This window comes from Cenococcum geophilum (genome assembly GCF_001692895.1).
Source record: "Cenococcum geophilum 1.58 unplaced genomic scaffold K441scaffold_4, whole genome shotgun sequence".
Taxonomy (NCBI): domain Eukaryota; kingdom Fungi; phylum Ascomycota; class Dothideomycetes; order Gloniales; family Gloniaceae; genus Cenococcum; species Cenococcum geophilum.
Genome location: NW_027137562.1, coordinates 1,733,421 through 1,753,648, shown reverse-complemented (window position 1 = coordinate 1,753,648; position 20,228 = coordinate 1,733,421).

Below are 20,228 nucleotides of genomic sequence, written 5' to 3'. Positions count from 1 at the left end.
AAACCTTCTATAGTAATTATAAAACCCTAGAAATAACCTTAACTATATAACGTTCTCTAGTTCTTGCTAATTTACTATAGCCTTAATTTTCTTTAGATCTATGCTAAGTTAGCCTAGTTTAATAATAAATTTAATAAAATCTATCTTCCTAGTAAAGAATTCGCATTTCTTAATCGCTACTAGCATTTATTCTTTATATAGTCTCTTTAAAACCTATTTAACGTATTCTCTGTACTCTTCCTTACTTATTAAGTAGATAATAATATCATCAAGGTATACTATAACAAAATCATCTAAGTATTCTCTTAATACATTATTAATACATTTCTAGAACGTTGCTGGTGTATTTATAAGCCCAAACTGCATTACTAATAGTTTATATAGTCCTTTCTTTAATCTAAAGGCTGCCTTCTATTCATCGCCTTCCTTAATTTAAATCTAATAGTACGCCTATCTTAAATCTATCTTTATAAAGATTTACGCATTACCAATCCTATTTTAGATTTCGCTAATTAAGGGTAAAGGATACCTATCCTTCCTAGTAATACTATTTAACTGTTTATAGTCGATGCATAACCTAAGTTTTCCATTTTTCTTTAGTACAAATAGTACTGGATATCCCGCTAATAACTACAATAGTCTAATATATCCCTTTCGTAAGTTCTCCTGGATAAACTCTTTTAGTGCTCTCCCTTCTTCTTCGGTAAGCTTATAGATTAGAAAGAACCTTAGACTTATTTCTAGTTCCAATTCTATTTTATAGTCCTATACTACGTACTCTAACAGCTTTTCACTTTCTAGTAACTATAGTTTTTTGCCGTACTTATAGTATCTCTTTAGTATATAGCTTAGTCCTTTATCTATTTCTTTATAGGTCGCCCCTACTTAGTACTATACTATCTTAGCTTATTATTACATCTTACGGCATTAAGTATCTCTAATATCGACCTAAGCTATAATCTAATTAATCTTTAGATTGTATTCCTATAACTAAGGCATTCCTAATACTGCCTTATTATTCCCTAATAGTAATATATCAAAAGACATCTTAATTTATCTCCCTTTAATAGTTATCTAAATAGGTCCTGTTTTAAGATTAATAATGCCTCCTCTATACGCTATTAGATCTTCTAAAATTGTAACTAGTAGATATAGGTGCTCCTTCTATCTATACGGTAGCCCTATTCTTTTAACTACTACTAGTAAAATATAGTTCCTTATTACTTTACTATCTATTAGTGCTTTAAACTGCTAATCTTACTATTTAATTCGTAGATTTAGGTATTATCCTTAAATTCCTTTAAGGGTCTAAGGCTCTACCACTAGCTCCCTCTAGTCCCGTAGGCCTCTACTTTTCTTAACTATTAGCTGCTAGATCCTTGTGCACTTAACTTATTCTTTAGCCAATACTTTATTCACTTTTTATCCTTAATATGCTATAGACACGTATTCTCTAGGCATTCCCACTACTATTATCCATCTAAGTATTCTTCTGTAAGGAATCTTTCTAGTTAAAGTATTAAGTCTCCTAACTCCTAAACTTCTACTAGATACCAGCCATACATATACTTAGCATTTTTATACTATTACTTATCTGGCGCCCAATACATTCTTATAGGGTATTTCCGGTTCTTTTCTTTCGGATTTTTGTGTATTTCGTATATATTATCTATACATGCAATCTATAATAGCGTATAGTGCGCTAGGTGCTTTAGGTTAACTCTTAACTCGTCTTTATCCTTAAGTTTAAACCTTTATTATGTTAATCTAAACATCGCAACTTTATTCGCAAGTACTAAGACGCGTCTTTTACTTTTCTAGTTCTCTAATCGTTCCTCTAGATCCTTTAACGTTATAATTAAGGCTCCCTTAATATAATTTATTACCTTTTCTATAATTAGGTAGTCCTAGATAACTCTTTTATCCAACTATATATAGAAATCTTCCTACTTATTATTATATCGTTGCTTATACCACTTTTAGTATAGCTATTAGAGTGTATACGGCTTATCCATAAGGAAGTATCTTCTCATTACTATATTATAACAGCCCTTTATATACCGTTCCTTAAACCTAGTTAAGATCCTTAAATCCTCTTTATTTTCTAGTTTAGTAAGCCACTTAGCTGTTAGTATGCCTGCTCTCGGCCTATTAGTAATTCTTTATACCAGTGCTTTATTTTATATACGACCTAATATACTAGATCTTATGTCTAGTCCTTTCTTTTACCATTTAAAGATTCTTGCTTTAAATTTGTTTATAGTTTCTTATGGTTTACATCTTATAACTAAATCCTTAAAGTCTTCTTACTTCTTAATTATGGTATTAACTTTTCAATCTTCAGTCCGAGCACTATGCTCTACTGGTAAATCCTCTAGGTCTATATGTTTGTCTCCTAATCTAACTACTATCTATATCGCAGATTCTCTAATCTATAGCGAAGCCATTCGCTTCTTACCTATAGGTGTCCTTATTCGTACTCCAAATTCTTATTCCCTTAAATTCTTTAATCCTAAGCTCGCTTCTTTCTTAAGCTATACTTCAGCCTTAGTCCAACTAGGCTTTATTGGTGTTCTTATCTCATCTTAAGAATCTTAAATCTCACTTATCTCGTCTTAAGAGTCTTATGCCTTTAGGAAACTTCGTCCTAAGCTTATTTATATATTACTAAACTAAGCTATTACTCTGCTTTATTAGTTATCGTCTATTATAGGTCCCTAAGTATACCTTATCTCGTCTTAAGAATCTTGGTCGTCTTTTATCTTATCTTAAGAATCTTAAGCCTTTAGCCTTTTGCCTTTATTAAGTGGTAAGCTAGCACTAGTAGTTATCTACTTACTTAATTATCTCTAGATATTACTCCTTTCGTCTTATAAAGTAATAGATGCCGTATCTAACGGTATTATAATGCCCGTTACTAAACCTTGCTCTATAGCGGTTTCAGTCTTTACTTCTATTACGTTATTAAGGTTTAGATACTCCTAGTTAATTCCCTTTATTTCCTTATTACTGTTAATTAATAAGTACTCTAACTTTATTATTATTATTACTAATCTTTATCCGCACGTTGCTATAATATTTTAATCTAGCTTATAGAGTTGATTTTATTTTTTATCTAACTCTTTAGTTCCTTTAAGTCCTTTTAACTCTAGCTCTTATAGCCAATAGCTTGCGCCGTACTTAGCGTCTTTATAAATTTAGTATATATTATTATAATAGGACGCAAAACTTCTAATTAAATACTCGTTTGTTCCTTATAGTACACTATTATCTTTCTATACGTATATATTACATACTATTAGTCTAGTTCCCCTTACTACATAGTAATTTTAACTACTTTTATAGTCTCTAGCAAAATAACCCTATTTTCCGCAATTTATGCAAGCTCCGTCTTTAAACCATTATTTTTGCTATAGAGTCCGCTTAAACGTCTTCTGCTATTAAGATCCTTAGTTTAGCCTATACTCCTTAGTCCTATAATTACTTAATTCTTAACTTCTAGGTTTCTATAGTTGTTTTCCCTATCTCTTACAGGTTTTCTTAGTACCACTTAGGTCTATTAGCTCTACGCCATACCATAGTTTCTAACTTATCTTTAGTTGTTGCGTACTTTGCATTTTATATAACTATAGAACTCTATCCTAGCCTTTCTTAGCCTATTCCCTTTAGAAGATCCTATTATCGATCTTAATCGTTTAATCTATTAATTCCCTAAGGGTGTCCGCATTCTCTATTAGAATAATTACGTCCTAGACTTTTGCTTTAAGTCCCTATTTATACTATACTATAAGCGCCCTATTATTCCATTCGACCTATATAGCAAGTGTTTAAAACTGCGTCGTATACTTAATTGCTAAGGTTTACTATATTAGGTTCTAAAGCTTTCTTTCTGCTATAACCGTTGCTTCTAGGTCCCTAAATATCTATATTAATTATTCCGCGAATCCTACCTAACTAAAAAACACAAATTATATATCTTAATTAGTAGTAGTTATTCTATTAATCTATATTTCCGTTAAGTAGGGTTTAAACCATTTAAGTGCCCTTCCTATTAAGAATAGTCCTGTATAGGCTATTTAATCTATTAACATGGCTAACTTAGCCCCTTCTTATATAACCTTAAAATGCATTTGCATAAGGAATCCCTTAAGCTTTAATCTCTCCCCTAAGAATTGTTTAATTAAAGGTAACTTAACCTTTACTACTCTAATTCTATTAAGTCTTTCCTTAAATAGTTAGTTATTTTATTTAACTAATTAACTATTTCTTATAACTGTTTAACCGTAACTGGTTATAAGTTAGTATCTTGTATACTTATATCTCCACTTAACCTTAAAGTAGTTACTGCCATTAACGGCGTTGTGGTAGCTACTTTTAGTGGTATATTATTTAACTTCTAAGACTGTAACTAGGTAGTAATTGTATAACGGAACCTTATAGCAGGAACTACGGTGGGTTTGTTAATAGACTAGGTGTGTAGATAATATAGGAAGTTAATAATGTAGTAATAACTAGTAGAGTGGTTATCTAATAGATTAACTCTAATTATATTCTAAGAATTACTATAAGAAAGGAACTATCTAGGTAGGGACAGAGGGTCCTTAAATACACAACCGTACTCCTAAGAAATCCTTCTTATACGTAATGTATGTGTTATACATAAGGTACGTAAGTTCCTCTTTATTCCTCTCGTTTAATATATAGCATACTATATAACCTTGCTTACTATTCTTCGTTACATGGTTCCACGGGTTCCATCCTAGACCGTGCCTGTATTAACCAACTAGCTTCTTCCGACTCTTCTCCTAGTAGTCGTAATATTGTGCTTAAAGCGTCCGTAATAAGGGACCTTCGTCTCTTCTTTATTCCTCGATTCTTCTATTTCTACTTTCTTTAGGATTTTTAGAACTTCTATCTCTTATATCTACACCCTGGTCACTACTTATTTTATATAGAGCTTTCCATTCCTATATTTTATGTGCCTACTAGCGCTTTTATATCCGAATCTGTTATTATCTCCGGTTCATCCCCTAATCTTACTGGTTGGCTATATGCCCTTTATGGGTTAGCTACGAATGTTATATTTGCCGCGTTAAGTCTAATTCTTAATTGTCCTGGTCTTAAGCTTGCTGTAGCTGTCTATGGGGGTCTTCCTATAGGGCGTCCTCTCCCTTATGTCCCCTGTGACCCTTGTTGGGATATATATAATACTATATATAATAAAGACTTCGAGCGAATAAATAGGGTATAGGTTAATGTATATATAAGAAAATAGGCTCATACTAGGCGGTAAATAAATATAACTTAGCTAAAATAGTAGCAAGTTGCGACTAGCGGCGCCGGATTGTAATAAAGGGGTAGATTGTCGCGACTATAATAAACTAGAATATAACACCACTATATATTACCCTCCACGCGCTAGCTACCCTTTATATCCTATATACTGTACCCTCTACCTTAAGAGTAGGTAAATATTGTAAGGAACTAGGCTTCTGCGCGGTATAGAAAAAATATTATATAAAGTAGGACCCTATATTATGGCAAGGCAATCTAATTACCCCGTTATAAAGCCTAATAAATAGTTAGGCCGCCCTCCCAACTTATTATTATAAGTTAGTTAAGGCTCTTTTCTATTTACACTTGGCAAGAAACCCCTAATTTATACTATAAAAGTTAAACGGGTTGTTATTTAAAGTATATTAGGTATAAGACTCCGGACTATTTAGCGTCTCCTAGGGAAGTAAAGTGTGTATAAAAGCTAAACAGTTCTACTATACTAATATACTTATCCTCTACCTATCCCATAGAAAAGTAAATAAAGACGCTATAAGATAAGTAGTAGCTCCTAAGATAATCTAGATCTTAAAGGGAATAATATTAAGCTTTATACCGTAATTATCTCTATTAAAAGGTAAGGCTGTTATTAATACTATTATATGCCATAGTACGACCTATTATCGTTAATTTTGATAACGTTATCCTAACAGATAGTCCCGTTCTTATTAAACAAAAGCCCGCGAACCCTAAACAACCCTAAGATATCCAAAACTTACACTTAAAAGAAACGTATGCGTTACTTAGATAAATAACCGCTATAGGATAACTTTAGATAACGTATAAAGCAGCCACTTAGCCTAGTTAATATAAAGATATACGGTATCGCTTAGACACGTCTTATTATACAAGTAATAATAGGCTCTATATTTAAAGAGCTCTATTTCTCTCCCTAGCTAGAAATAAATATAAGCGGTTTAAATACACTAATAAAGCAGACGTGGAAAGAGGCGATTGCTATTATAGACCGTTATAAAGGCCTGATAAATAGAGCATTAAGTATGCTACTAGGGCCAGCGGTACGCAAGGTTTGTAGTCCTTAGATTTAATAGCACTATGCTAACCGATTTTCCAGCTATATAACCAGCTTAGCGTATTTTAGTATACTATAATAAATATAGTACGCGATACTGTTGCTAGGAGCTATAACTGCCTTAAACTAGATACCGAGACTATAGTAAAGGAAGTAAAGAAACTACTTAAAAATAACCGCTTTACGCTCGGTAGCCTAGTTAGTACTTTACCTTTTACTATACCTAACTAACTAAGGCTAGGATGGAGAGATAAGATTTAGGGCGCTAATTATTACACACTATATTAAACGCGTATTCTTCAATACTGGGCTAAGGTTACTTACCCTTAATAAGAATAGTGCTAACCTCTTCTCGCCTATTACAGCTAATACAATATAGTTTATATGCGTGGCGATTTAATATACGCTTAAAGACTATAGAAGCGGAATATAAGTTATTTATAAGTTTAAAGCCAACGCTATAGTTATAGGTAAAACTATAAAAAGCCTCTTACTATACTTACTAAAGCGTATTATAGATAGTTAGGAGCAACTACGGAATACCTAGAAGAGCTACTAACCTAAGTATAATAAAAGGCTACGCAGGCTACTTCTATAATAAGTTAATAAGATACGGAACGTAACTAGAGATAAGATGCTATAAACTTAATAGGCAATTAGTAATCCTTTTAAGAATACTATAAAAGATCTAGAGGAACTAGATCCCAAGTATAATAATAGGTTTACTTAACGACCGCATACTATAAGTGTAAATATATAATATTATATTAATCGTATCGCAACGTTATATCGCGATACTCGCTATATACTATAGCACTTTACCGCCATTTCCTATGTTACAATATCCCGCCATTTTAATTGTTGTACGCGGGCTAATAAAGATAATATAATAGGACAATAGTAGCCCAGCGCATTAGTTGCTAAGAATAAGCCTTAAAACTATATATAAGGTCTCCTTCTCACAGTATACTAATAAGACGATTTTAATGCCATATAATTATAACATTAACGCTATTAAAGCGCTCCTTAAACAAATTCAAGGTAATAATAAACAGGAAATAGGAATTAATTACTATATTTTATAGTATACTTTCGCCAGCGAGTCTAAGGTTATAGATATTACGGATAGTGCTATACTAGAGGATATAAAGGCCCGCCTACAGAGTAGAGATAGACGGGTAACACTAGAATTTGCTAATAAAGAGGATAAGAGTAGAGAAGGCAGCGGAATTAATAGGGAAAACGATAGCAAGAATAAAGACGATTAGGGGTTTAGTGGTATAGTACTACTATTATGGCGGAACTAATATAAATATTAAACTTAAAATAGCCGGTTAACTAAAGGGCGTTATTAGGCGTATTAAGGTTATACTATACTACTATTAGGTCGAAATGTGTTCTTTATATAGTATACACTAGGCGCGTAGAATAAGTAGAGAACACTAACTATATAAAATAAGTAAAGGGTACTAACTACGTAGACTAAGCAAAGTATACTAATTACGCGGAATAGGTAAATACTACTAACCGTATAGACTAAGCAAATACTATTAAGTATATAGAATAAACACTTAATAATAACTACGCGGGAAGAGCAACGCTTATTTATTACTTAAAGTAAGTAAAGTATACCAATTGCGCGGAATGGGTAAATATTACTAACCGTACAGACTAAGCAAATACTATTAAGTGCGCGGGATAAGCACTTAATAATAACTATATGGGAAGAGTAACGCTTATCTATTACTTAAAGTAAGCAAGATATACAGAATGCGTAAGGAGGGCATTATATATTAATTACGCATTAAGTGTAAAAAAGGCTTAATAGAATAAAGGCACTACTTACCTAGGTGGCTGTAAATGCGTAATTAGCTATACCGCGTTATTGGTTTCTGTTAAATGCGGCAAAGTGCCGCTCCTTAGTCGATACCATACGCTACACATTACAATGCGCAAAATGCGCATTTGGCAGCCAAATGCCGCCAAATGCTGCAAAAATGCTGGTAAAAATTTTCCTAACGTAGTAGAGTAGTTGCCTAATAGATTAACTCTAATTATATTCTAAGATTTACTATAAGGAAGGGAACTATCTAGGTATATTAGCATTGTGTTAGGGTGCTAAGATCCTAAAGGCCTTCTAATAGTCCTAATAGGCTTCTAGTAGGATTTTAATTTTCCTAATTATCTTAAACGTCCTAAAGGTCTTAGAGGTCCTAATATCCTAAACATTTTAAACGTCTTAATCGTCTTAGTTGTCCTAATAGGCTTTTAATAGGACCCTACTATCCTAATGCGCTTTTAATAGGAAACTAATATTTCCTAAACGTCTTAAACGTCCTAAACGTCCTAAACGTCCTAAACGTCCTAATCGTCCTAATCGTCTTAGTTGTCCTAATAGGCTCCTAACAGGACCCTACTATCCTAATACACTCTTAATAGGAAACTAATATTTCCTAAACGTTCTAAACGTCCTAAACGTCTTAATATTCTAAACGTTTTAAACGTTTTAATTGTTCTAGTCGTCCTAATAGGCTCCTAATAGGACCTTACCATCCTAATATGCTCCTAATAGGAAACTAATATTTCCTAATCGTCCTAATAAGCTCCTAATAGGAAACTAGTATTTTCTAATTATCCTATTAGGTTCCTGGCAGGATACCCCCCTAAAGCAACACCCTATACACACTCCTTAAGCAATACATATAAAGCTCTATATAAAGCTCTACACAAAGCTCTATATAAAGCTCTACACGAAGCTCTGCATAAAGCTCTACATAAGGCTCTATATATACGAAGCTCTGCATAAATCTTTATATAAGGCTCTATATATACAAAGCTCTATATAAAGCTCTATACGAAGCTCTATATAAAGCTCTACACAAAGCTCTATACGAAGCTCTATATAAAGCTCTATATAAAGCTCTACATAAAGCTCTACACAAAGCTCTATACAAAGATCTATATAAAGCTCTATATGAAGCTCTATATGAAGCTCTACACAAAGCTCTATACAAAGCTCTATATAAAGCTCTACACGAAGCTCTACATAAAGCTCTATATAAAGCTTTACGTATAAAGGCTCTGTATAAGGCTCTATATAAGGCTCTACGTAAAGCTCTGCGTATAGAGGCTCTATACAAAGCTCCGTATAATATACATTACTATTGGGTCCCCGCTATATTCCTAATAGCCCTATACGTGCCTCTACTAAGCTACCCCTTTATAGCCACCTTATTTTTTACCCTTTCTTATATCCTCCCTACCTTAGGAAGCACTAGAACGGCAGCTAGTAGAGAACCGTTGTAGACAACTGTTACTAGAACTAGATAACCGTTTTAAAGCTAGATAACCGTTACTAGAACTAGACGACTGTTACTAAAACTAGATAATAACCTTTTAAATACCTAGCTAGCGAATACTACGAACGATTTAATTAATTAATCGATTAAATTAAACTAGAGCTTTAATATTGGCCCATTACTAAATGGAATTAAGGCCTTCTAGGGAGGCACCCTAGACAACTACCGTTTAAATATACAGCTAGCGAACAGCTATAGAGAACGATCTAAATTAATTAGAGCCTTTAATCGGGCCAACCCCTCCCCGAAATTAAATTAGATACTAACATAGGCAGATAGGCAGGTAGGTAAGTAGGTAAGTAGGTAAGAGAGGTCCGTCGCCAGAACTAGACAACCGTCGCTAAAGCTAGACGATAATTGTTTAAATAACTAGCCAGCGAACACTATAATTAATTTAATTAATTGATCGAATTAAACTAAAGCCTTAATATTAGCCTATTACCGAATTAAATCAAATTAAGGCCTCCTAGGGAGGCACCCTAGACGACTACCATTTAAATATACAGCTAGCGAACGCCCATAGAGAACGAATTAATATAAATAATCGTAATCGAATTAAGTAGAGCCTTTAATTAGGCCGACCTCTCCCCCAAATTACAGATACAGACAGGTAGGCATAAATAGGTAGGTATAATAGGTAGGCATAGATGTAACAAAGCCTTATAGTAGGAACTACAGTGGACTTGTTAATAGGCTAGGTATATAATTAAACACGAAAATTGATAACAATAATATAACTGGTAAAGTAGTTGCCTAATAGATTAACTCTAATTATATTCTAAGATTTACTATAAGGAAAGGAACTATCTAGGTAGGGACTATAGTCCTTTAAATACATATCTGTACTTCTAAGAAAGTTATTACTTTATCTACTCCGTTTGCTCTATTTGCTCTATAATAGATCTTATAGATTATATAGATTATATAGATTATATTACGTAACTCTACTTACTATTCCTTGTTATATAGTTCTACAGACTCTATCCTAGACTATACTCTTATTAACTAACTAGCTTCCTCTAACTCTTCTCTAAGTAGTTGTAATATTATACTTAAAGCGTCTATAATACTATCTCCCTTCTTTTTATTTTTATCCTTAAAGATTCCTAATATCTCTAAGTTGTTTATTATAGGTATAATATCCATCTAATTAATTTAGTTAATATCTTTATTTATTATACCTAAAGCTTCTTCTTCTTTATCTACAGCTTGTTGGTCTTATACTATTGCTACAATATTATCTCTTAGTGAGATAATGCCATCTCTATATTCTTATTATGCGAAAGAGGGGTTAGTTTATATTACGTTAGCGAGTCCTTCCTCCTAATAACTGTCCTTTTACTTAGAGTACACTAAAGCAAATATTTAATCGTCCTATAACATTCGCTCGGTTTCTAACGCTAAATATACACGTCCTCTTATTCTAAATAGTCTTTAAGTACCCTTATTAATTGCTACTAGGGTCCTAGGTTTAATTTACCGCTATAAAGCTTAATAATAAGCTCTTAGTTGCTCTTGCTAAACTTCGTTATTCCTATAATACTAAGAAAGAGGCTGCTAATGCTTAGCAAAGGGCTCTTAATTCTCGTCTTACTGCGTCTACTCAGTTAATCCGTCTTAAGAAGGTTCGTAAAAAGGTTTATTTTAAGGAGTAAACACTTATAGAATAAGGTTTATAGGAACTTAGCAATAAAAGAACGGATTCTCCTCTAATAGAGAGGGAAACAACTCCGAATACCTTAGTAGATGCTCCTCTTAAGTCCCCCTTAAGTAGCTCGTTCTTTAGTAATCCTTTTTTAATAATGCTACCTAACCTATTCTTTTTTAATACTCCTGTACCTTTCCTATAGCGTTCTCTAAATTGCTTAGTAGTTCCTAGGTAGTCTTATTATAGCCTATCCACTTTACTTTATACTATATTTTATTGTTAACGTTCTTATAACTAATAATCTTTAAAACTTGCTATTTATCTTCCTTTTATTCTCTATACGTGTCTGCTTTATAGACTAGTGACTTAATATTCCCATATACTAGCTCTAGCATTATAATATATTATATAGGGTAGATCTTTATTTTGGCTAGTAGGTTTAACTTAAATATAACTAGTAAAATCCTTTACGTGATTTTAAAAGGTCCTAGTCTAATATAGTCTAACTTCTTACTTAGTCGTTAACTTTTAAAATTTTTGTATAGTAGCTATACTTTATCTCCCTCCTTAAGATCTGGTCCCTTAGATCTTTTAGCATTATAATACTTCTTTATTCTTTACTATACTACCTTAGCTATATCTATAAGGTATACATAAAGATTTATTAATATCTCTATTCTTTACTTAGCTGTACTACTCGTTTTTTTTACTTAATATAGCAATAATAATGTTTTTGGCTTATATCTATAATTCGCCTTAAAAGGTAATATGCCTATCCCTTTTTATAGTATTATATTATACGCAAACTATATAACTAGTAGTAACGATACCTAATTATTCTATGTATAATTAATATAGTACTTTAGATACTGTTCTAGTGTCTAATCTAATCTCTCTATTTAACCGTCTGTCTATAGGTAATATACAGTGGAAGTTATTACGCGAACCCTTTATTCTACTAAGAATACCTTTTAGAATACTGCTACGAATCTTAGATCTCTATCCAATATAATTTTACTTAATGCTTTATATCTTGCGAATACTTCCTTAATATAGATTCTAGCAATATCTTCCGCTAATATTTCTTCTATGTATGCTACGAAGTAGCCCTATTTAGTTAACTTATCTACTATTACTAAAATTATATTATAATCTTATCCGGTAATAGGATCTCTTAATTTTAGCAACTTTATAATAAAGTCCTATAATATAACCTCCTATGGTCTTTCTAGTATTTTAATAGGTTATAGTCCTCTATATAGCTTATACCTTATTAGTTTATTTCTAGCAATCTAAATATTCTTTTATAACTTATCTCGCTAGTCCCTAAATTCCTTAGATAATATACTCTTTTTAAAGTCTTAATACTAAGCCTATAGCTCTATTATATCCCTATATTATTCCCTTATAGAATTCTTTAATAAATTCTTCTGTAATAGATCTTATAATATAAGTTATTTCTCTATTCTCGTACTAGTCTAAGTCTAGATCCATATTTTATACTTCTTAGATCTTCCGTGTCTAATTACTCTTTAGTAAATCGTAGATCTATACTTCCTAAGTTACTACTATCTTTGGATAATTATATCTAATTAATCCATTTTTATTTTTTTTGTAATATTACTCCTAACGGTTTTTTATTATTCTATAGTTTAGCTTTTCTACTAAAAGCGTTTACTCGTGCATTTTCTGTACCCTTAGTATACTAAATCTTAAAATGGTATTTTATAAGCATCTCTACCTATCTAACTTATCTTTAGTTAAGTTCTTTTATTATTAGAAACCCCATTAGGTTCTTATAATCTGTTTTAACCATAAATAGTTTTTCTATACTTTATAAGAATGCTCTCTATTTCTTAAGTGCCGTAACTTTACCTAATAACTCCTTGTTATAGATATTATAGTTTAACTCTAGTAGTATTATCTTCCAACTATAATATGCTACTAGATGCTATATATCCTTATACTTCTGTAGTAAATATGCTCCTAGTGCAAAGTCTAATATATCTATTTTTATAACTGTTTCTAATCCTAACTAGTAGATTTTAAGGATTAGTTTTTAGGTAAATAACTCCTTAAGTTCTTAAAATAGCTGCTTCTATTTATTACCCTATAGCTATAGTTTCTCTTTCTTAGTTAACCGTATAAACAGCTTAATATTCTTTAACTATTGTGCTATAAATCTCCGATAGTAATTGCAAAACCCTAGAAACAATTTTAGCTATATAACGTTCTCTAGTTTTTGCCAATTTACTATAGCTTCTATTTTCTTTAGATCTATACTAATACGTCCTAGTTTAATAGTAAATCTAATAAAATTAGTCTTCCTAGTAAAGAACTTATATTTTTTAATTGCTACTAGCATCTGTTCTTCTTATAGTCTCTTTAAAACCTATTTAACGTGTTCTCTATGTTCGTCCTCACTTATTAAGTAGATAATATTATTATTAAGGTATACTATAATAAACTTATTAAGGTATTCTTCTAATACACTATTAATTCGCTTCTAAAACGTTACTAGTGCGTTTATAAGCCTAAACTATATAACTAATAGCTTATATAGTCCTTCCTTTAACCTAAAGGCTGCCTTCTATTTATTGCCTTCCTTAATTCTAATCTAATAATACGCCTATCTTAGATTTCGCTAATTAAGGGTAAAGGATACCTATCCTTTCTAGTAATACTATTTAATTGTCTATAGTTAATGCATAGTCTTAGTTTTCTATTTTTCTTTAGTATAAATAGTACTAGATATTCTACTAATAATTGCGATAGTCTAATGTATCCCTTTCGTAGATTTTCCTAGATAAACTCTTTTAAAGCTCTTAACTCTTCTTTAGTCAGCTTATAGATTGGAAAGAACTTTAGACTTATTTCTAGCTCTAATTCTATTTTATAGTTCTATACTATATACTTTAACAGCTTTTTACTTTTTGGTAACTATAACTTTTTGCCATACTTATAGTATCTCTTTAGTACAGAACTTAAGCCTTACTTAGTCTCTTTATATATCGCTCCAACTTAGTACTATACTATCTTAGTAGCTATACGTCTCTTATATTATCTGGTGTCTTTAATATTAACTTAATCTATAATCTAATTAATCTTTAGATTATATTCCTATAACTAAGGCATACCTAATACTGCCTTATCCCGTCCTAATGGTAGGATATTAAAAGATATCTTAATTTATCTTCCTTTAATGGTTAACTAAATAGGTCCTATTTTAAGATTAATAATGCCTTCTCTATAGGCTATCGGATCTCCTAAAATTATAACTAGTAGATAAGGGTGCTTTTTTTACCTATACGGTAGCCCTATCCTTTCTACTATTACTAGTAAGATGTGGTTTTTTATTGCTCCACTATTTATTAACGCTTTAAAATGCTGATCTTGCCATTTAACTCGTAAATTTAGGTATTATCCTTAAATTCCTTTAAGGGTCTAAGGCTCTACTACTAGCTCCCTCTAGTTCTATAGGCCTCCACTTTTCCTAACTATTAGCTGCTAGATCCTATTTGTACTTAGTTTACTTTTAGCTAATACTTAGTTTATTTCTTTTCTTTAATATACTATAGATATGTATTCTCTAGGCATTTCTACCACTATTATCTATCTAGGCATTCTTCTATAAGGAATCTTTCTAGTTAAAGTACTAAGTTATTTAACTCTATTATCTCTACTAGATGCTATTTATATATATACTTAGCATTCCTATACTTCTTTTTATCTAGTGCCTACTACTGTCTAGTTAGGTACTTCCAATTCTTTTCTTTCGGATTCCTATGTATACTACATATATTATCTATATATGCAATCTATAACAATGTATAATACACTAGATGTCTTAGATTAACTCTTAATTCGTCCTTATCTTTAAGCTTAAACTTAGCTTATAGTAATCTAAACATTACAAAATTGTTTACTAGAACTTAGATACATTATATATCTCTCTAGTTCTCTACTTATTCCTCTGGATCCCTTAATATTATAATTAATACTTCCTTAATATAACTTATACGTCTTTCCGTAATAGCTTAGTTTGGCACAACTTATTTATCTAACTATATATAAAAATCTTCCCACTTATTATTATGTCGCTATCTATATCACTTTTAGTATAGCTGTATAAGTGTATATAACTAATCTATAAGGAAGTATCTCTAACTTACTGCCTTATTATAACCTTTAGTGTATCGTTCGTTAAATCTAGTTAGAATCCCTAGATTCTCTTCTTATTCCAGTTTATTTAGCCACTTGGCTCTTAATATACCTACTTTCGGCCTATTAGTAATTTTCCATATAGGTGCTCTATCCCTTTAGTTTCTAAGTCCTAGATAACCTCTTTACTCTTACTATATAGTAATTTAATCTTTAAATCCTTCCTAGTCTTCTCCTAGTTTACATCTAGCTATTAAATCCTTAAAGTTTTCTTACTTCTTAATCGCAGTGTCGACTTTTCGACTTTAAACGCTTTATTTAATTGGTAGGTCTTCTAGGTCTATATATCGGTCTCCTAGCCTAATTACTGTTTATAATATAAATTCTTTCCTTTATAAAGAAGTCTCTTGCTTCTCGCTTATAGGTGTTCTTATTCGTTCTTTAAAATCTTAGTCCCCTAGAAATCTTTATCCCATGCTTATTTATTTATTTTTAAACTAAGCCATTGCCCTACTCTATTGGTTATTATCTATTATAGGTCCTTAGGTTTGCCTTATCTTATCTTAAAAATCTTAGTCATCTTTTATCTCGTCTTAAGAATCTTAAGTCTATAGCCTTTTGCCTTTATTAAGTGCCGAAGTAGTTCTTAGTCCTACTTCTCTTACGTCTTATAAAGTAATAGATATTATATCTAATAGAGTCTTAATCCCTATTATTGTTTTAGTTTCTATTGCTGTCGGGAATGAGGCAAGTTGCCGTCGCATGAAGCATATTGCCGTCACGTGTCGACGTGGCCCTAGCGTGGTGAGGAACCTTAAGTTCCTCACCCCTTTCCTTATTCCTATTAATAAGAATTAACCAACATCACTATAACCCTACTTAAGTAGTCGTTATTAGTGAGTCACCCTGTGTTTCTAACACTAATTAGTGGTTGAATACATAGTTAACTATAGAGCAGCTAGGTTTTTGAATAGAAGAGACAGTCTTGTGCAGGGGTGCTATATGCGCTTATATGGAATGGATCCCGGCGATACTATACTACCTTAGACTTGCGGAAAACTAGTAATAGAAGTGTTACTAAGTACTAGGAGATACCAAGTTGCGTCTATTACGTAGAACAACTACGTTTACGAAGATTTGGTCGAGTACTTTAGGTCAGAAGTATCACTAAACCTATAGTCCTAAAATTAACGTCCGAAACGCGTTAAACAACTATATATACGAAGATTTGGTCGAGTACTTTAGGTCAGAAGTATTACTAAACCTACGGTCCTAAAGTTAATGTCCGAAATGCGTCAACAACATCTTGATTGCCTACCTTTTGACAGTAAACCTACGAGATTCTACAAAGCTAAAAACCCTACCTACCTTCGACGTACGACACCCCGTCAATTCTATACCTACTATGGCGTCAACCTACCCAAAGAAGTACGAGAAAAGCATTAACCCAGAGACGTGGGACATAGACATTAACCCTGTAAACGCTAAGGAATAGGACCTAAACGGATTCTTAGTATACCGTATAGTATACTATATAGACAGCGAATATAATAATACCGAGCTATGGTATTGTATAAAGGAGGACTTTATTGGATAGATAAAGGAAATATAGGCTCTCGCGAAGAAGGACGTTGTATAAGACTTCCGTAACTTCCTTTGGAAGAATAGAGTATTTGTCCCTATAGATGGGGGTACTATTAAAGATAATATCTAGGAGTAAGTTATTAATGTAAAAGAAGAGCACGAATAGACTCTATAAGAGGTTAAGCACTAACTACGCACTAAGAGGAAGCTTAACTTACGATGGAATTTAAATAATACGCTAATAGAGACGCGCTCTAATTCCATTGCTCCAGGCATAAGTTCTTACGTTCCGTATCTATCGCTTCCACCTCTATCTTTAGCTCCTTAGGATCTACTAATTTAACTAGCAACGTTAACCACTACCCCTTAAGAGTAAGCGCAAGATCCCCTTACTTCGCGATTTAACAACCTTTAAACTCTACTATAGGAAGATTAGGTACCACGCTATGTTCCACTAAGCCCTATATCTCTACTGCAGCCTATAAAGCAATCCCCACCTTAATCTCTAATGCAATTTTAATATGGTTTAATACTACTTAGAGGCACCTTAAAAATGCTTATAGAGCTTATAAAGCTCTATGCGGACTAGGAGAAGAAGTTTAGCGGGGAACTGTATAACATCCTTAATTTAAAGCTGCGTATCTTCTATAACTGTTATTAGAAGGTTGGACTAGAACCTAACTAATATTACAACGCCTATTCCGTTATACTTAAGGGCCGCGCTAGTACCTTCTATTATAATCGTTTAGTAGGAAAAGGATATAATTTTAACCGAATAATATATGAGATAAGATACTACTTTAAAAGAAAAGAGAATAAGCAGCAATATATATCGGAGTGGAGAAAGACTACCTTCCTAAGAATTATTGCTACGAACCTAGGTGTCTCTTAGCTTAATTATCTTTAAAAGCTCTTCAATTAACTTTAGATAATTCAGCGTAGTTTATTTAAATTATATTAAGAGGACCTTAGCCTACGCAATTAAGTTATTAGCGCATGCCGAGGTATTAAAGAATATAATCTCGCTCTCTTTAACCCTATAAGTACTTATAAAGAAGTATATACTTAATTAAGATCCTCTATTAGCACCGCTCTACACTCTTAAGAAGTATAGTAATTTAATACCTAACTCTAACCTACCTTAATTAACCCGGCCGACTAATATAATTATAACTAGACTAATTGAATATATAGTGGACGTGGTAGGGGATATAGTAAAGGGTATAATTAACGTCAACTATGGGGTAATTATAGAGGTCCTTATAGAGGTTTACTTTGGGGCAATTGTTAGAAGAAGTACTATATTTATAAGAAGCCAAATTGCTAGTTAACTAGACACCCTCTTAATAGACAAAAGGAGGTATATAATAGGTTTCGCCAGAGTATACAAAATGTTAGAAACTAAGAGGTTACTATGGCCTACTTCTAAAACTTCCTAGTTTAATATAAAGGCGAAGAAGATTTTAAGGGTAAGGTTAACGAGGCCGAATAGCTCCTTATAGATATAGAAATTAAGGACTACTCTCCTAACCAATACTTTACTAAGTATGGTAAGGTAAATGGCATATAAACCGTTACTATCCTTAATAACCAATCTACGCTCTATTTTATTACAAAGTTAGATATCTTTAATAAGCCAAAGGAAAGTTCCGCGTTCTTTTTTAATAACAGATACTTAGCGAACGTCTTCTATGGCATTATGCTAGATACTAGAGCCGCAGGAGTATCTATAGTAGGAGAGCCTTAAGTTCAAGCTCTTTAGTAGCTTAATAGCTCTGTTTAAATTAATTAATTAACAGCAGGCTAATATACAATTCGCTTTGGCAAGGGTACTATAATCTCTTTTAGCACAATTAAGGTCCAAACCCCGTTAGGATATATTACTTTCCACGTTATCCCTATAAACACCCTATTCCTATTCTGCATCTAAAATATAGATAAATTAGGTATTAAGCTTGACAACCTTAAGAATATACTTATCTAGGGAGATAATCGGGTGCCCGTTATACGCAAGTAGGGTTACCCTTAGTTGCTCCTTTAATAGCCAAAAAGGAGCGTTGCTTAGAGCCACCTAACTAAGTCAGAATTACGTTAACTANACCATCGTTTTAGCCACCCATCTATTCACCAATTGCTTAGGGTTCTTTAGTAAGCAGGTTATAAAGTTAAGGTTAAGGTAATTAAACATTTTATAAAGTACTGCTACTACTGCCAAATGAACTAGAAGTCCCCTAGCCGATTTAAGTTTACTCTTAAAAACAACTACAACTTTAATTTCTATATTATTATGGATGTTATATATCTTAGCGGCAAGCCAGTACTTTAAGTTGTTAACTTCTTAACCTCCTTTTAAGCCGCACGCTTTTTAAAAAATATATTAGCTAAAAACGCATAGGATACTCTTTAATTATGCTAAATTAATATCTACCTAGGACCCCCTAATTAAATCGTTTACGATATAGGAAAGAACTTCTTATCTATAGAGTTTTAATAATAGGCAAAGGCAATGACAATTAAGGTTAAAGAAGTCCCCGTTAAGGCATATAATAGTATCGGAAAAGTAGAACGATATTATACGCCATTACGCCGCGTATATAAGATTATTTCTTTAGAACTAGAGGGTGCTAGTAAAGAGCTTATCCTATAGATGGCTATTAAGGCTGTTAATAATACCGCTAGCCCAGATAGGCTTATACCTACGTTACTAGTCTTTAGCGCCTACCCTTAAATAACTAACAATTCTCTATTATCTCCCTCCATTATATAATAAGCTAAGGCTATTTATAAGGCAATAAAGGAGGTACAACGTCTCTACACTACGCGCTAGGTCAATAATGTACTAGAAATAAGAAATGGCCTAAACACCTTAACTATACTTAATCTGCCACTCTAATCAGAGGTACGCGTATAGCGTGAAAAGGGAGAATAGTTAGGCCTATATAAACTTATTACAATTAATAGTTAAACTTATACTCTTTAGATGCCCTATAGACCCACTTAATTCCACTTAACCGTTATTAAGCCCTACTATAGGGATAATAGCTCCGAGCCTTTATAGGATACCCTAAAAAATACCCTAGAGGAGAACCATAATTAACGTGCTCTAGAA